This window comes from Scyliorhinus canicula, chromosome 19 (genome assembly GCF_902713615.1).
Source record: "Scyliorhinus canicula chromosome 19, sScyCan1.1, whole genome shotgun sequence".
Lineage (NCBI taxonomy): Eukaryota > Metazoa > Chordata > Chondrichthyes > Carcharhiniformes > Scyliorhinidae > Scyliorhinus > Scyliorhinus canicula.
The window spans coordinates 22,452,097-22,469,136 of NC_052164.1; the positions used below are offsets into that span (position 1 = coordinate 22,452,097).

At 45.7% G+C, this 17,040-nt stretch overlaps 1 protein-coding gene across 3 annotated transcripts in view; it reads left to right on the forward strand.

Moving 5' to 3' along the window:
- Window positions 1–17,040, forward strand: part of LOC119953886 (protein HEG-like) — a 127,539-nt gene that overhangs the window by 31,628 nt on the left and 78,871 nt on the right. Inside the window, exon 1 of one of the 3 annotated variants that reach the window (XM_038778513.1) lies at window positions 3,920–3,992. The exons of the other annotated variants lie outside the window; for them this stretch is intronic. The gene's annotated coding sequence lies outside the window, so the exon portion shown is untranslated. Of the gene's footprint in view, window positions 1–3,919; window positions 3,993–17,040 lie in introns of those variants that run through there. 3 annotated transcript variants of the gene reach the window in all.

Here is a 17,040-nt window from a genome sequence, read left to right on the forward strand (position 1 = left end):
AGGTTTGTTGCAACATTAATATGAAGTTGGCTGAATGGCAGGAAATGGAGAGTGGGGTGAACAATAATTTCTCGGGCTGGAGGCAGGTACACAGAGGGTTTCCTCTGATGTTGGGACCAGGACTACTGCTTTTATTGACATATAGTAATGTGCAGAGAAGTACAGAATATACATATTGGTAGGAAAAACAAGGGGTGGGATTCTCCAACCCCTGGCCGGGTCGGAGAATCGGCGGGTGGGAAGGGGGGTGGTGCGATTCACGCGATGCCGCTCTGACGATTCTCCGTTCACCGGAGAATCGGGGCTATTGGCGCCAGCACAGTCGGCAAGGCGCCAGTCGGGGCCGTTCTATGCGGCCCCCACCGGCAATTCTCCGTGCGCGATGAGCCCAGTGGCCGCCGAGTCCTTCCGGCGCCATTCATGTGTGGTCCTACCCGGCAGAAACTCGCCGTTCAACCTGCGGGGCCGGTCTGGTGGTGGGGAGGGTGGATCCGACCCTTTGGGGGGGGGGGGGCCTCCACCGAGGCCTGGCCCACGATCGGGGCCTACCGATCGTCGGGCCGGCTTGTCCTGGTGGGGGCCTATGTTCCTCCGCACCGGGCCCCTGTAGCTCTCCACCATGTTGCGTTGGGGCCGGCGCGGTGACTGCAACTAGCACACATGCGCGAGTTCGCGCTGGTTGTAATGCGCATTCGTGAATTCGCGCCAACCGTAGCGCGAATGCGCAGACCCGCGGCGCCCATTTGACACCGGTATCGGCAGCTGGAGCTGCGTGAGTCGCTCCAGTGATGTGCTGGACCCCTGTGAGACGCTGGATCGCTGATCCTGGGGGCACGTTGACGCCGTCGTATAATCTCGCCCAAGGAGTGACAATATTAATTACAGGAGACAATTCTAAAAGGGAGCAGGTGCAGAGGGAGTTGGGGATCTAAGTGCACCAAATATTGGAGAGTCGGGGCAGGTTCAGAAATTGGTTAGCCGTGTGGTGGACTTCATTAAATTAAGAGATAACGCAAGTAAGTTGTGATAAATTTTTTGTATAACACTGATTTGGCCTCATCTGGAATATTCTGAACAGTTGTGGGCATCGCACTTTGGGAAAGATGTGAAGGCATTGAGAGCATGCCGAAGATTTAGAGAATGGTTCCAGGGATGAGGAAAGGCATTGATAGATTGGAGAAGCTTGGGGTTGTTCTCCTTGGCGGAGCGAAGGTTGAGAGCAGATTTGTTGGAGGTATTCAAACTCGTGAGACATTTGGACAGAGTAAGGAGACACTGTGCCCATTGGGAGAAGGATCGAGAATCAGAGGGCACCAATGTAAGATGAATGGCAAAAAAGCATAGAAACAAAGAAAATTGGAGCAGGAGGAGGCCGTTCGGCCCTTCGAGCCTACTCGCCCACTCTGTATGGTTATGGCTGACAACCCAACTTCATATCCTGTTCTCGCTTTCTCCCCATATCCTTTGATCCCTTTAGCCCCAAGATCTATATCTTAGAATCTACAGTGCAGAAGGAGGCCATTTGGCCCATCGAGTCTGCACCAGCTCTTGGAAAGAGCACCCTACCCAAGGTCAGCACCTCCACCCTATCCCCATAACCCAGCAACCCCACCCAACACAAAAGGCAATTTTTGGACACTAAGGGCAATTAATCATGGCCAATCCACCTAACCTGCACATCTTTGGACTGTGGGAGGAAACCGGAGCACCCGGAGGAAACGCACGCACACACGGGGAGGATGTGCAGACTCCGCACAGACAGTGACCCAAGCCTGAATCGAACCTGGGACCCTGGAGCTGTGAAGCAATTGTGCTATCCACAATGCTACCGTGCTGCCCCTAACTCCTCCTTGAAACATACAATATTTTGGCCTCAACTGCTTGCTGTAGTAATGAATTCCACATGCTCACCACTCTCTGGGTGAAGAACTTCTTTTTTCTCATCTCGGTCCTAAAAGGTTTACCCCGCATCCTTAAACTGTGACCCCTGGTTCTGGACACCCCCGCCATCTACCCTGTATAGAATTTTATAGGTTTCTATGAGATTCCCCCCCCCCCAATTTTTTCTGAACTCCAGCGAATATAATCCTAACCGACTCAATCTCTCCTCATATGTCCATCTTGCAATCTCGGGTGTCAATCTGGTAAACCTTCTCTGCACTACCCTCTAAGCAAGAACATCTGTCCTCTGATAAGGAGACCAAAACTGCACACAATATTCTGAGTGCGGCCTCCCCAAGGCCCTATATAATTGCAGCAAGTCAGCCCTGTTTCTGTACTCGAATCCTCTCTTAATGAAGACCAACATACCACCTGTCTTCTATACCGCCTGCTGCATGTTTGCCGTCAGAGATTAGTGTAGGAAGACACCCAGTTCTCATTGCACATTCTCCTCTCCATTTATAACCATATAGATAATAATCTGTCTTCCTGTTTTCGGTACCAAAGTGGATAACCTCACGTTTATGAAAATGAAAATCGCTTATTGTCACGAGTAGGCTTCAATGAAGTTACTGTGAAAAGCCCCTAGTCGCCACATTCCCGCGCCTGTCCGGGAAGGCTGGTACGGGAATCGAACCGTGCTGCTGGCCTGCTTGGTCTGCTTTCAAAGCCAGCGATTTAGCTGAGTCATCTAAACCAGCCCCTGTGATCTAAACCAGCCCCTGTGATCTAAACCAGCCCCTGTGATCTAAACCAGCCCCACATTATCCACATTATACTGCATTCGCCCACTCATTCTGCTTGTCTCAATCACACTGAAACATCTCTGCATCCTCCTCACATCTCACCCTCCCACCTAGCTTTGTGTCATTGAAGGTGACAGAAGAAAAACTTTTATTATACAGTGTGTGGTTAAGATCTGGAATGTACTATCTTGAGATTGTGACCGAGGCAGATTCAATTATGGCTTTCAAAAGAGAATCGGATAATTATCTAAAGAGGTGAAATTTGGAGGGCTGCAGGGAAAAGCCAATGGAGTGGGACTAGCTGAGTTGCTATTGCAAAGAACTGGCCAGGACATTGTCATGATATGCAGACGCACACATAATGATATACAGGCAGGCACAGACAAGCAGCTAATGGACACAGAGAACATGACATGACCAATAAGCAGGCAGGACACTCAGGGGTGGGATCTGACTCTAAAAGACACGAGGCACTCACACTCTGCCTCTTTCCACTGATGAACATCGAGAGAGTCAGTTGAGGGTGTTGTTACAATCTCACACCTCCACCACGTGGCTAAGAGCTAGTCTGGTTCAGTCAGACAGAGTAACGACACTTAAGTTAGCAGAGAGTCGAACTCACAGTGAGCTGTGCTAATTGTGCTATTAGTTCAATAAACCTGATTGAACTAACTTCAAGTTATGGAGTATCTTTCTGATCTAAGCTGCATCCAGTTGCAGCCAGTGTTATATCAGTGTACCTAACACGACAAACATGACGGGCCGAATGGCTGCCTTTGGTGCTTCAACCATTCTCTGATTTTTCCTGTTCCAGCTCTCAACTTCAGAGACAGTTACAAGAAAGAACCTGAAGCCAAATGAATGACAATATAAATAGAAATGTTTTGAATCAGTGTTACGGCCATAATCTCTCATCATCATGAACTGTTACATGCTGTAATAGTACTAGTTTGCTGAAAAGGTTTAGCCACTGAAAACCTTGTATTAGCTCCAAGATAGCTGCAGTACTCTGTGTACTTTCATGTTCCACAAAGATGAACACAGTAACAGTGGCATTTTTCTGCTGATATACAGTGCTTCAATCCAACTGGATAAATATGTGCATTCATAATATCCAGTGTTATGTGATTAAAAATGCATTGCAGTAATTGAATAAATAGCCTTCGAAACGGACTTGTCAGTTTTCATCTCCAGCTTTAAATAATTCCCTTTCCTTTTAAATTGGTGACCTGTGCTGTGGTTTCACGTGAACCTGGGCTGTACCAGTTGCTCTTACACTTTCTAAGTTTGTCTCCTATTGTAGAGGTGAGTAAAACCCTGGCATTTATTAGAACTGCAGTTTACAATCTGGAACAGAATGAAGTGCATTAGGCTTTGATTTTGCGGGTGCGAATACTTTAAAACCTGGCCTTGTATGTGATTGTTTCCTTGAAACGAGAGACGTAACTGCAATGAGGGCTTCCTCTTCATTGAATTAGATATTGCAGGAGTTAGATTTCAGCTGAGGTGATTATTTCTGCATGATTATTTTCACAGTAAATTGATTTTATTTTCAATAGAGTTCCAGTTCATGTCTTTCAAGAGCAGCTCCAAATATTTCTCCGGGAGGTTTTATTTTGCCCTAATGGGGAGGGGGGTGCACAAAGTGGCACCTTTTTCAAGATGAATACCTTATTTTAATGTCTGTGTGTTGAGCAGAAACATGTAGGTTGTCAGTTCGTGAAGCATTGGAAATGATTCTTTAATTAATCTTTTGCTCTGTGGAGTTTCAGATTTTGTGAGTTAGGGCCATTGGACATGATTAATGTTCAATGGCCAATGATTTACCCCTCAGAAGGGTCAAGGAGCAAATGAACAGGCACCTGTGTAGTCACCTCAGGTCAGATCAACCTTTCTGGCATCTCCCACAGCCAGGGTTGCTAACTATAGTCTGATCTATGTTTTGATGCCTTTTGGTGCTGTTGCCAAGCATTAGTGAGGTTTTACTCATGCCATGCTTTCTTGACCTACCGAACCTTGACAAGGCTTTTCTTCCCTTTGACAGACTTCAGATAGTCGATATAGTTTAACTTCAAACCTTTCATTAAGAACTATTTACAAAGACCTCAGGGTAAGCACATAGTAAACAGGGCACAGACTGTCCTGCTCCTAGCTCCTTGGTCATCTGACTTCAAATTTCAGTTACATCATTAATATTACAACAATCTCACTCGGATTACTATTACACTACTGTCCAGTTGCTAACTCTAGCTCCTCTAGGCTTCAACACCTCATCACTTCCCAATTGAACAATTTATTCATCCCCAATATTTTTATCCGAAAAAAACAACTAAAAACAAAGTACAATTATTTTCAGATACAGGTTTTCTCCTGATTTGCTTGCAGCAGTATTCAGGAGATTTATCTTTGATTTATGGAAAGGCGAGGACAACCCCGTACAGGCTTGTGTCTAAGTTGAGTCTGGTCACATCTCAGAGGCTGAGACACTAAGGGTAGGCACGAGAATGGAACTATTCCTGTCGCCTCTGATGTTTCTCAAAAGTGAGGGCTCTTTCATTGTAGCTGCCACGTGCACAGAAGCTTTTTTCAAAAAATGTTTTATTGGGTTTTGTTGTAAGAATCTTTTTTAAACTGTGTGTGCAGACATCTAGATTCACTCTTATGACTTCTATTTTGAGTTTCTTGTAAGAAGTAGGCTGCTTAAAACCCCCCAAAGCTTTCTGTTGCCTTCAGGGAAGAATTCCAGTGTTGACAGTGCCTGATATTTGCAGTCAATACATTCGACAGTTTAGGCAATTCTTTTGCCCCACTGGCCGGAATTTTCCAGCCCTTCCCACCAAGCAGAATCTTTCCGGTCCGCCGCAGTCGACCTCTTGCAGCCGGTTCCCTGGTGACGGGGCTGGCGAGCCGTGTAACTTGTCGTTGACATCGGCGGGATCGGAAGATCATAGCTTCTGCCGCAGGAAAACCCCGCATGGGGGTGGGGGGAGGGGTGGAGAGCCGGAATTTCCAGCCAATGTCTCCATTTCTTCTAGCCTATCCTGATGCAAATGAACAGTAATAAAGCATGATTTCAACAGTGGGAGACCTCACCTTTGCCGGATTTAGGATGCTTCATGTCCGCTCAGTTTGTGCTGTCCTGTAATGTGCAAATCCAACTGTACGCCCACACACCTCATTCCTAACCCAACCAAATTAACCCTGTTGGCTGTTTTGTTTCCTTTCTGCATAATTGTGTCTGTGAGATATCAACAGTTTCCACGCACAGCAGGATGTCTGTATTTAACTTTTAATTGCTGTAATCAAGCAATACAGTTTCCAGAATGAACTGGAACTTGCAGTTCTGTCACTATGAAAAGTTGTTCGGCGTTATGGCTTAGCATCTTGGGCCTGACGGGAATTCCTCCGTTGTGGGTGTTTTGTTTTTATATTTTACAATTATAAGGAGTACTGGGGTGACTGAGGTACACATCCTTCAGACGAGATGATTAAACACATCTCTCCTTGGCATTATTTCGAAGATGAGCAGGAACGTTCTCCCCAGTGTCCTGGCCAATATTTATCCCCAATCATTATCACAAAAACAGATTATCTGGTCATTATCTATTTGTGGGCGTTTGCTATGTGCAAATTGCCTGGCACAATTATTGCATTACAACGACTTCATTGGCAGTAGATCACTTTTGAGATTATGTGGTCATGATGAGCACTACACAAACGCAAGTGGGTTTTTTTTCTGAATCGCATTTACAAGTTTTGATTTGTAATGGACCATCACCCCTAAATGCTTTTTTAAAAAAAAATTCTGTTATTTCTACCTGATTTTCTCCAAATTTTGAGGTGGGTGATCCAAGGTGGCACATGGTTAGGAAGAAATCCGTTACCCTCTTGACACTTCACACATGTGGCTGAGGCCAAGATGGGCTTTAATCAGCCCAGTACAGTGGGACAAGGACCTAACCAGTCCATTATTACCTCACTATTTACAATTATCACATAGGGCGCAATCCAACGGCCACGCTGTGCCCGAAAGTTAGCTCGCTGCGGCACAGCGTGGCCCTTGAAAGCCGGGAGATTCAACGCAATGGGTGGGATCACATTTTAGCAAATCTGCATATTAGGGCGAGACAGTAAGCCATTTATGAATGGCATCCCGATCTCTCGCTGCAATGGGGAGTTCCAGCGAGTGGAGCTCCCCACTGTATAAAACAGGGTCATGTGCAGCTTCAGCCGTGTGTTCCCCGTTCAGGCCCCTTATCGGGCAGCAGGGTAGTACAGTGGTAGTACTGTTGCTTCACAGCTACAGTGTCCGAGGTTCCATTCCGGCTTGGGTCACTGTCTGCGCGGAGTCAGCACGTTCTCCCCGTGTTTGCGTGGGTTTCCTCCGGGTGCTCCGGTTTCCTCTCTCAAGTCCCGAAAGAAGGCCTGTTAGGTGAATTGGACATTCTAAATTCTCCCTTTGTGTACCCGAACAGGCGCCAGAATGTGGTGACTAGGGGCTTTTCACGGTAATTTAATTGCAGTATTAATGTAGGCCGACTTGTGACAATAAAGATTATTATTATTGTTTTTTTTAAAAAAATTTAATTTATTTTTTTTGTTTTTGTTTTTTTTCTAAATTTAGATTACCCAATTATTTTTTCCAATTAAGGGGGCAATTTAGCGTGGCCAATCCACCTAACCTGCACATTTTTGGGTTGTGGGGGCGAAGCCCACGCAGACACGGGGAGAATGTGCAAACTCCACACGGACAGTGACCCAGAGCCGGGATCGAACCTGGGTCCTCAGCGCCGTGAGGCAGCTGTGCTAACCACTAGGCCACCGTGCTGCCCTGATTATTATTATTGTTATTAGACTTGTTGAATAGTTATGTGCCGGGAAACATGCAGCTTAACCCGCTTGCTGTGGGGGACTTTGTTTCCTTTTGGGAAAATCGCGCCCATAGTCATTAAGAATTTAATCATCACCGTGTTAGAACATAAGAACATAAGAATTAGGAGCAGGAGTAGGCCATCTGGCCCCTCGAGCATGCTCCGCCATTCAATGAGATCATGGCTGATCCTTTGTGGACTCAGCTCCACTTTCCGGCCCTAACACCATAACCCTTAATCCCTTTATTCTTCAAAAAACTATCTATCTTCCTCTTAAAAACATTTAATGAAGGAGCCTGAACTTCTTTACTGGGCAAGGAATTCCATAGATTCACAACCCTTTGGGTGAAGAAGTTCCTCCTAAACTCAGTCCTAAATCTACTTCCCCTTATTTTGAGGCTGTGTCCCCTAGTTCTGCTTTCACCCACCAGTGGAAATAACCTGCCCGCATCTATCCTATATATTCCCTTCATAATTTTATATGTTTCTATAAGATCCCCCCTCATCCTTCTAAATTCCAACGAGTACAGTCCTAGTCTACTCAACCGCTCTTCGTAATCCAACCCCTTCAGGTCTGGGATTAACCTAGTGAATCTCCTCTGCACACCCTCCAGCGCCAGTACGTCCTTTCTCAGGTAAGGTGACCAAAACTGAACACAATACTCCAGGTGTGGCCTCACTAACACCTTATACAATTGCAGCATAACCCCCCCTAGTCTTAAACTCCATCCCTCTAGCAATGAAGGACAAAATTCCATTTGCCTTCTTAATCACCTGTTGCACCTGTAAACCAACATTTTGCGACTCATGCACTAGCACACCCAGGTCTCTCTGCTAATATTTTGCCATTTAAATAATAATCCCTTTTGCTGTTATTCCTATTGTTATTCCTATTGTGTTGTAGCTCTAATTTGTCCCTGTTATTTTGATTGGAGAAAGGCAATTAAGATCTTGGATGCAATGCTCCCTTGTGGTTGCCTACTTTCAAATCTAGTCATTTTCCAGCCACTCGCTCCTTCCTCTCTGAAGCGGGAGACTTTGTAGACCACATCTGCAGTGTTCTCCATGAACATTCTGCAAAGCTATGTGAACTAAAGTGGTAAACCCAAACCCTGCTGGATCTTGACAACAGGTGAATAAAATTGAATATGGAGCTCCAATGGCTGAATCATTGCTTTGAATCATTTTTTGAAGTGCAAGGCTTAGCAATTTTGAAATCCCAAACTCCTATCAATTCTATTGTTTAAAAAAAACCTTTTACTTGTGTCCTGGATAATCATGAGCATTTCAGCTCCTGAAACCTTGCTGTAGAATAGGGAAGGATCTTGTTGTAACACAAGCTTTTGTTTGTGTGAATGCACACAGCAGAACAGGAGTGTCCCATTTCATTTTGGGTGGTCACTTGAACAGTGTGAATGGACAGGTAGATGGGCTTGAGTTGATTCTTCCAGTGATTTTGTAGATATTGAACTTGTGTGGATCAGTTGTGTTGAATACTTAAACCAGTGAAATTGCAGCTGTGAAATTGGCTCCGGCAAGTGGTCGTGCTGAAGCAGAAATGGACCAGTGCAACCTCCCTAGGGCAAGTCCAGCGAATGCGGGAGAGTTGAAGGAAGGGAGAGGACATACCCCCTTTGTCATGCACTTAGCTGCCCATATTCAGCTGTTTTTCAAAGGTCTGAGACTTTAAATGGATGGGTAGTGGATTACTCGGCAGTCCGGTCAGGAGGTAGTGATGGGAGAGAGAATTTGAATAGGTCGTTGGGGGAGGGTAGGCGGTGATTAGGGGTGTGCGTTTCTGATGCTCCATTCATTTGTGTTGGCACCTATCTTAAACCAGGCCTTTACCAACATGACATTTCCTGGCGAGTGTCCAAGTAAGTCCCGCATATCTGGCCCAACTCACTGAGCCTGAGCTCAGTGTCGGAGATATTGGTAGAGGGTCCAGAGCAGCAACCAATCAGCCCATCAGATGTTTAGACTTCTTGGAAAATTATGGCGGATGTGTAAGCACCAGGTCTTCTGCAGGGACTTGACGCACAACACAGACTTTAAAAAAAATAAATTTAGAGTACCCAATTCATTTTTTCCAACTAAGGGGCAATTTAGTGTGGCCAATCCACCTAGCCTGCATATCTTGGGTTGGTGGGGGAGAAACCCACGCAAACAAGGGGAGAATGTGCAAACTCAACACGGACAGTGAACCTGAGCCAGGACCAAACCTGGGACCTCGGCGCCGCGAGGCAGCAAAGCTAACCCACCGTGCTGCCCCGCTCAACACAGACTTAAATCCAGATTTCGCTGCTCTGGACATTGGCTGATTGGGCCATGATCTTGCGTTCTCTGTTGCAACATAGTTCTTTCTGCACTGGTGTCTGTCATTGCACTAATAAAGAAAAGGAGCAAGCAAGGCTCCTGGTATCAGGAAACGTTTCCGTTTTGGAGGGGGAGGTGGTTGAATTCATCCGACTGGTATGCTGCAGGATACCAGCTGTGAAGTATTTCAAGAATGCTGGATTATCCTTGGCTGTTTCTGAGAGGTTGGGTTGTGTGTGTGTTCTCCAGCTGATTACAGGCACACGTTGTGATCATTTGTGCTCATTTAATTTATCTTAGCCTCTTGGTTTCAGGGAGGAAAGATGCCATACTAAATATAGTCCTTTTGTGCTAGAGGCGTAATTACAGTTTCCACTACAAAAAAAAGGCTGGACGTAAAAATGCCCTTTTGGTATGGGAATTTAATTTCCCTTTGGCATATTGTGAAGAAAAATAATTGCAGCATCGAGCTAACTGTTTTCAGGAACGTCTGCTGATCAGCTCATTGTTGAAAAATGCTAGACCTGTCGGTTTTAACCTTTCGTATAACCGTAATAGGGGTGGGCAAATTGTTCTATTGTGTTTCGTATCTCCTGCAATATCACATATCGGTGTCGAAAACTTGAATAAGAACAATACAGCACGGGAACAGGCCCTTCGGCCCTCCAAGCCTGAATCGATCACACGCCTATCTAGACCAACCGCCTGTATCCTTCTATAACCTGTCCATTCATGTACCTATCCAGATAAGTCTTAAAGGTCGCTAACGTATCTGCCTCAACCACCACACTTGGCAGTGCATTCCACGCCACCACCACCCTCTGTAAATAAAAACTTTGTCCGCACATCACTGAACCTTTTCCCCCTCAACTTGAACCTGTGTCCCATTGTAATTGTCATTTCCACCCTGGGAAAAAGCCTCCCAACTGTTCACCCGATCTATACCCCTAATAATTTTATCAACTTCTATCAGGTCACCCCTCAGCCTCCATCTCTTTAAGGAGAACAATCCCAGTTTATTCAATCACACATTGGAATTTTTTGCTTTAAGCTTTCTCTTTTGTTCAACCAAATTCTGTTTCACTAATGTACAGAAGGTCCAAGACGATCCCCATTATGTTCAAGCATTTCTAATTCCATTATGATTTTCCACTTTATACAGGACTTGGAATTCACGATGAAGTGCAGTCTGATAGGCTGAGATAGGTCTGTGTCGTGTCCGATAACATGTAATATAAATGAATGCATGAAGTGTCTTCAGTAATCTTCGGGACATTTTTGACATGAAGAAGAAAATAAGACCAAGTAGCTGAGTAATGTTGAATCCTTGAATTACTGGGGGGGAGGGGGAGGGGGGTTGAGGTAATTCAGGAGGGATATATGTTGACTTTGCACCATTTACCACTGCCTCAGCCACAAGCCTGTACACTTTATAGATACTATAGAACAGTACAGCACAGTACAGCACAGAACTTGCAGGTGTGTCATTGCGGAATGCAAAAGGAATCTGTGCTGAAGCACTTATTTGAAACCATCCATCTGTGTGGTTAAGAACCAGATGTGCTTTATATGGCAAAACAAACCTATTCTTTCAGGAAATTTATTCAAGTGAAAGGAGTGGACTTTATGACAGATATTTTACCATCACTCGCTGATCTTGTGGCTATGAGTGTGCCACATTATCTAAACGTTGGGTGCTCTGTCAGTGAATTTGGAACTTGGCTCTGAAACTGCTGGCTGGCTGCTTTTAAAATGTGAAAGAACATGACCCATTCGGAGCTGATTAACTGACTTGCAAAATTCAAAAAACGCATTGGGAAGGGTCAAAGTTGACACACTCCTGCCTGCCACTTGCTGCAAAAATTAATAATGGATTGTTGACAAACCAAGATCTTCATGTTCACTGACGTATCTTTCACTGGTTGATTGACAGCAAATATAGCCATTTAAAAAAAAAATTTAAAGTTCCCAATTCTTTTTTTCCCAATTAAGGGGCGATTTTTAGCGTGGCCAATCCACCTAACTTCAACATCTTTGGGTTGTGTGGGTGAGATCCACGGAGACACATGGGGAGAATGTGCAAACACCACATGGACAGTGACCCGGGGCCAGGATCGAGCCTGGGTCCTCGGCGCCGTGAGGCAGCAGTGCTAACCACTGTGCCACCCCCAAATATAGCCATTTAAATTTTTTTTTAGTAAATTAGATTTTCTAACTGGTTTTTAATGTAGAACTACGAGTTTCTTTTTCATCCTTCTACTAATCATAGAATTGCATGGAACATACAGCATAGAAACAGTCAATTCTAGCCCACAGGTCCATATCTGTTTTTATGCTTCACGCAAACAGGTGCTGGTTTAGCACAGTGGGCCAAACAACTGGCTTGTAATGCTGCACAAAGCCTGCAGCTCATGTTCAATTCCTGTACCGGTCTCCCTGAACAGGCGCCGGCATGTGGCGACTAGGTGCATTTCACAGTAACTTCATGGAAGCCTACTTGTGACAATAAGCTATTATTATTAAACACACTTCCATCATACTTCATCGAACTCCAGAGGGACTACGGCGAGTTAGCCCATGCGCCGAAGAGCCGCCGTGGTTCCACGCATGTGCAGACCGGCCAGCGTATTCTGGCGCATATGCCGGGGCTTGTCTTCTCTGTGCCGGCCATGGTAAAGTTCCAAGCCCAAACGGGATATTGATTGCAGAATCAAAAATATCTGACAGGGGGCAGTACGGTGGCACAGCGGGTTAGCCCTGCAGCCTCACTGCGCCGAGGTGCCAGGTTTGATCCCGGCTCTGGGTCACTGTCCGTGTGGAGTTTGCACATTCTCCCCGTGTTTGCGTGGGTTTCGCCCCCACAACTGAAAGATGTGCAGGGTAGGTGGATTGGCCACGCTAAATTGCCCCTAAATTGGAAAAAATTAATTGGGTACTCTAAATTTAAAAAAATTAATCTGACATTTCCGTACAGTATGGATATTACATTGCCAAATAATTACTTTTGTTTTAATTGTGGAACCGGAATCTTTGTAAGCAAGGGGAGTCATGTTGGCTATTTGCTAGAACATGCAAAAACAAACGACCCTACTATCTCCGTCTCATAGCCAAATATCTTTCTTTGCTCCAAATTTTATCCAATTTTTCCTTAAAGGGTACAAGGAGTCTCAATCTCTATCACATCCTGTATTGAAGCATTCTGTGCTTCAATAATACTCTGTGCAAACAACCTTAAATTTATGAATCCTCATGACTGACTCCTCAACCACAGAAAATAGGTTTCTGTATTCATCCTATCAAAACCTTGAATTATTTTAGGTGCTCCTATTTTATCTCCTCTTGGCATGCTCTGCTGTCAGTGTGATGTGCCTCACAAGCAGGAATGAACAAGGGATAAAAACAGAAAATGTCGGATCAGCTCAGCAGGTCTGGCGGTATCTGTGGAGAGCGAAATCAAGTAAACATTTCAGAACAATGAACAAATGGTTTGTGCTCATTTTAGACATGTGGGAGGGGGGAATAAGTGAATAAACTTGCAATGGAAATGCCTTGTTATCTTCATTGTTGAGTGAGAATTTAGATTCCGTGATCCTATTGCAAGTTAATTGACCAAATCAAAGCAAGTGACCTGCCTGACTTTCTTTCCAAGGGGCATTATCTTCAAAGAATTTAAAACTGCCTTTATTTTTTTAATTTAGAGTACCTAATTATTTTTTTGTGGCAATTAGCATGGCCAATCCACCTACTCTGCACATCTTTGGGTTTGAGGGGGTGAGACACACACAGATACGAGGAGAATGTGCAAAGTCCACACAGATAGTGATCTGGGACCGGGATCGAACCCGGGTCCTCAGTGCAGTGAGGCAGTCGTGCTAACCACTGTGACACCGTGCCACCCTTATTTTCTCTGAATATAACACTGTCTTTATTTTCCCTAAATACTGTATAAGGATACAAGTCGCATGAAAATTCACAGTACAGTACATTTATATTCTGTCATAACAAAATAACCCTTACTACAACCGAGGATTTGCCCACCACTTGTGTGCAGCTGAACTTGTGGGCAGGCAAGGTGAAATTTGACTTTTTTTTTACTGATGACTGTTGCTAGGGGCGAGAATTGTGCATGTTGTGGTGCAGGAAGTTCCTTAGTTGAGAGACTTGACAGGATAAAAGCGTGTGTCTAACTTGTTAGAGGTTGTCCAGAGTTTATTGTGAGGAGCAGAGGAGGAACCATCCTATCTCCTTTTTGTAATTATCTTCCACGTGGGAGGATTTGCACTGAACTGCATGTTGTGCATAAGTGAACATGGAAAATTGTGGTATTAAGTAAAACAAGTAGTAATCTGCTTAATGCAACAAAAATACATGCTCCCTTCTCCTTCAGCGGAAATAACCAATGCCCCCGCCTTGAAGGGTTAGTTAGGTGTTCGGACATCTCTGGAGACATTGAACTGTACGTCCCATCTGGGTTGAAAATCATTTGTTGTGGTTGTAGAGGCTGGTCCATGAATGGCTCCCTTCTGCAGCTGGCTCGTATGAATAGTGTTGGCCACAGGTTTTTCTTCCCCTTCCTGCGGGCTCTCTCTTCCAACATGTCTTTTACCCTCTGCTTTCTCCATGACCTCCTGACTGCTTGTCTCCTTTCTTGTCCAGGTTAACACCACGTTATTGTCACAGAGAGCGTAAGGGAGAAGGAAAGATGAGAAAAGAGAGGATAAGAAAGGTAGCATGTCAGCTCATTCTGTTTGGGATGGAGCGAAGATATAATCGAGCAATTTATTTTGCCATTTAGTAAACTGGTTTGTGTGGACAGACCATAACTGATTCTACATGCCTGGACTTGATTATACAAAAACAATCTTAAATCCAGTTCAGTGTCATCCTTACAAGGCTAAGTAATGTATGCTTACCTATCTTGTCGATGCTGGAAGTTCAATTACATTCTTATTTTTAAAAATGTAATTTGCTCCAAACTTTTATGCAATTGATTACAAAACATGAACAGTCTGGGGATCATACTCCACAACACACAATTATACAGTTTGTTCAAACCTTTTTCACCCACTCTCTCTTCTCTCTCCCCCCCCCCCCCAAACCACCGCCACCCCCGGCGACAAACAACTTCTCAAACATGGCCACGAACATCCCCATCTTGCCTCAAAGCCCTCCACTGAACCCCTCAATATGTATTTAATCTTTTCTAAATGGCAATAGTTGTACAAGTCTCCCAGCCAGGCCATCACCCCTGGTGGAGTTGTCGACCGCCATTCCAGTAAAATCTTTTGCTGGGCGACCAGAGAGACAACAGCCACGACATCAACCTTCCTCCCCTCCATCAGCTCCCTTCTCTGATATCCCAAATATTGCCACCAAAGAGTCCGGCCCAACCTCCTCCCCCACTATTGTCATTAGTGTCGCAAACACTCCCGCCCAGTATCTCTCTAGCTTTCCGCAGCCCCAGAACATCTGTATGTGGTTTGCTGGTCCCCACCCACACTTCCTGCACTCATCTGCCACTCCCTGGAAGAACCCACTCATTCTTTCCCGAGTCATGTGCAATCTATGTACCACCTTGAACTGTATCAGGCTCATCCTTCGGCACAAGGAAGTCGCGTTTACCCTAGGCAGAGTCTCACTCCACACACCCCAGTTTATCTCCCCTCCCAGCTCCCCTTCCCACTTCTCCTTAAACTTCATCACCTGCTCGCCTCACTGCTCTCCCAGCCACCCATGTATGTCTCCGATCCTTACCTCCCCTTCCACGTCTGGAAGCAGCAGTCGCTCCAGCAGGCCATACTTCGATAGCCTGGGGAAGTCTTTCCAATCCTTCCACCTGTTCCTCCTCCCCGTCCCCCGGCTCAAATCTATGGTTCTCACACAGCGGCATTAACACCGACAATCCCCTCTATCCCAAAGTGCCTCTTCAACTGATTCCAGACCTTCACCGTGGATTGCACCACTGGGCACTCTGTGTATTTCCTTGGCGCCGATGGCAACACTGCCATCACCATAGCCCGCAGGCTGGATCCACGACAGGATTCTTGCTCCATTCTAATTCATTCAGCCCTCGGTCCGTCCCACCCTCGCCTCACCTTCGCCTCCCAGTAATAATGCAGCAGGTTTGTCAATAGCAACCTGCCCCTTCTGCCTCTGCCTCTGTAACAGGATCTTCTTTACCCTTAGTACCTTCCCTACCTACACAAACAATGAGATAATCTTATCCAGCTTCTGGAAAGAGGCCTGTTGTATAAAAATCTGAAGCGGTCCGGAATATAAATAGGAACCTTGGCAGGACGTTCATCTTCACCACTTGGACCCTCCCTGCCAGGGTCAGGAGCAATGTGTCCCACCTCTTCATATCCTCCATAACCTCTCCACCAGCTTTGTATAATTCCATTTATGTAGTGTCGCCCACTTTCCCGTTACCTGAATCCCCAGATATCTAAACCTGTAGCTGTCTACTTTAAATGGTAATCCCCCTGAGGTTGGCTCTCCGACCCAGCTCGTTCACCGGGAACACTTCACTTTTCCCGACTTTCAGCTTGTATCCTGAGAATGCCATGAATTTCCCTGACAGGCCCACAATCCTCTCCCTGCTCTCCAGCGGGTCCAACACATATGGTAACAAGTCACCCCGTATAATGACACCCGATGCTCCCTACTCCCCCTCTAAACCCCTTGCTACTCTGCCGACCCCCTCAGGGCCATTGCCAGAGGCTCTATAGCCAGCGCAAACAGCAGCGGTGACAGCAGGCACCCCTGTCTTGTTCCCCTGTGTATAACCCAAAGTTTTGTGAGCCCATATAGTTGGTCCGTACACTTGTCACTGGTGCCACATATAACAGACGGACCCATGCCACAAACTTGGCCCAAACACGAACCTTCCCAGGGCCTCAAACAAATACTGTCACTCCACCCGCCTTCTCCGCAGCCATACATACCAGTACCTCCGATACTCGACCTCTTAACGAAGTCATGATCACATTGAACAGCCTCCAAAACCTGTCTGGCCCTCCATGACCACCTCCAGGGCACAACCTTCCATCCTCCCCGCCTCCAGTCAAGAAAGTCCAACAACGTCTCTACTTCCTACGGAAGGTAAAGAAATTGGGCATGTCTGCATCGGACTCCTCTCAAACTTCTACAGATGTGCCATAGAGAGC